We start from the raw sequence: 2,799 nt of genomic DNA, 5'->3' as shown, positions 1-2,799 counted from the left end.
ACCATTCAAGTATATGTTGCCAGAGAGACATGTGGATGAGCAGGCTCTAGTACCTGTTACTCCATACCCGGAAACGAGTTAAGTAACAATGTGAATAGAAGAAGAATGGTATAATCAACCGACATTGGCCCCTATAGAGCCAATGTATCAAGCACCTTTGAATACGACACCGGTCTACTTTATTGCAAACTAGGGAGCTAGACCATCTATGATAAAGCCAATGCCCAAACCAAAAATCGGAAATTTCCATAACTATGGAGCTAATGACCATTGGAAAAATGTCTATCCTGAACCAGATAAGAATGCAAAACCTATAGAGGCATTTTGTGGAGCTTGTGGATGCAAGGGTGGACACTTTCTTGAAGACTACCCTAAGAATCTAGCGAACAAAGGGAAGACCGCCATCAATGTAGTTCAGGTGATGCCAAGTAGTTCGTCTCAAGAAAGGGGAACCTACAATTCCAGTTCGAGTAGTGACTAGAGAACAAGCCAAAGGGAATAACAGAACAATGCACGTGGATCTGACAAATCTAGCAGTTCCTCCAAAAACTTGAGAAGAGAAAGACGCAAATGATATGAACTCAAGAGACAAAAACTACGAAAGGAGATTGAAGGGAAGATATGGAAGGAGGTAGAGAAAAAAATGCAAAATCTTTCAACAAACTTTAAGGAACTTGAACCAAAATCAGTTGGATCGGTGTTGGTTGATAAAATTTACAAACCAATCAACACAACCTTGAAATATTTCCAAGCTGGATTAAAAGCCCGTCAAAGATTGAAAACCAAATGGAAAATCTATCCAACACCTGATATGGAAGCAAGTAAAATAGAAGCATATAAAAACCTGGTGCAAGTCACGCAAACCATGTCGAAAAAATAGAAACCTAAGTTAGAAATCATAGGAAAACTAGTAGAACTTGAACCAAAACCATTAGAGAAAAAGCGCAAGAAAAGGGTGAGTTGGAAACCTTGGAGAACGATGACACACAATCACCTAAACTGATAGTTCTTGATAATGAGGAAGGATGGGACGGAGGTGCCATAAAGAAGATTGGCAAAACTACGTGTGGGAATGCATTAAAGAAGCCAAAGACGGGAGCTTAACTCTGAAACTGGCACCAATTGAAGAAGTTCTGCTAGATAGACCATCCATGGAATTGGATGAACAGTCTTTGTATGGATATTGGGGATCAAAGCAGTTGGGCTCTACAAAAGCTAGAACGCTCTGGACACTACCTTCTTACCTAGGCAAGAATGAAGATAAATCAATGGCCTACAAAATGACAAAACTAAATAGGCGAAGACAAACCTTGGATGTGACTAATTTACAATCCATTATGTCAACACCAATTTAGTGCACATCACTTTGGGTGAGCTATACTCAAGTTAGGACCACACATATGGGGAGATTTGCAAACCACCATTAAAAACATGGGATTAAAGGGAGTATCTCAAATGAACCTGGACAAATTGCAAAATGAAGATGCACAGACTAAACTTGTCAATTCAGTACCCATGAACATAGTAGGGGACTACTGTGAGGGGAACGAGGGAAACACTACCCTTCCAATACAGTATAATATTGTAACAACCATGGCTATTTTAGATAGTGGAGTAGACATTTTTGTAGCAACCAAAGCTATCTGGGAAGCCTGGGGAAAGCCAACAATCAGACAAATGAGGATGAAACTGCAATTGGCAAATGGATACATAGAGAAACCAGTGGGATTACTAGAGAATGTTATAGTTAATTCCTGTGGGATTGACAATCAACACACTTTTGCCATTGCAGATTGTGGAAAGAAACTCAACTATGAAATCATCTTGGGAAGACCATTCATGAGACAAATACAATTAATCCAAGATTGGGACAATGATTATCCCTACTTGAAACAAGTACTAGGAGAAATTACTTGAGTGAACCTTATAGACGACTTCTACAAGGATGTCCTGAGGACACCTATACACGAATTGGACTTTGAAATCTGAGTGGAGACTAAACTTTCATCATGGATACATAAAGACACTCCAATTTGGATTTGTGGGGCTTCTGAATTGGGTAGTTTACCAAGGGAAGACTATGTTTTGGACATAGAAGTGAATGATGTGGATTGCATACCTGAACCATTCCCTGAAGATTTTTTTGAAGCTTTTGAGTGGAACCAGATTCTGGCCACAATAGATGTGTATGTTAATGAACCTACACCTACACACTTTTGTGATGAAGAGGGCTATGATATATTCCTAATCTGGATGGTATTTATTGAAATGATCAATTACTTGAGCGAATAGGCCAAGGCACAAGCCACTAGGAAGAACGATGCTAGAACTATTGTTGCATTCTTGTACTAATGCCTATTCACTAGGTATGGACTTCCTATTAAGCATGTAAGTGATCACAAATTTCATTTCCTCACTGAGATGATAGAACACTTGCTAAATGAGTTCATGGTAATCCATACCAAATCCATACCCTATCATCCTCAAGCAAATGGTCAAGCAGACCATACAAATAAGATCGTAACTTCGGTGATGATCAAAAGTGTAAGCTCAGGGAGAATGGAATGGGAAATGCATCTTTATTATTCCTTGTGGGCTTATCAAGTTTCATTCAAAACTGCTTTGAACACAACTCCTTTTAATCTATTCTATGGATTGGATGTAATATTGCCAATGGAGTTCTTTTAACCCACTCTCAGAGTTGCGCGCAAGTTGGAATGGAGCAGACACCAGTTGTCAAAACAAATCGAGGACTTAGAACAACTAAACAACATTTAGCAGCCATTGCCCATATATATA

Source organism: Adiantum capillus-veneris, chromosome 19, assembly GCF_014529385.1.
Source record: "Adiantum capillus-veneris isolate H3 chromosome 19, ASM1452938v2, whole genome shotgun sequence".
Classification (NCBI taxonomy): domain Eukaryota; kingdom Viridiplantae; phylum Streptophyta; class Polypodiopsida; order Polypodiales; family Pteridaceae; genus Adiantum; species Adiantum capillus-veneris.
The sequence above is the reverse complement of the archived record's forward strand: the minus strand, read 5'-3'. Positions refer to the sequence as shown.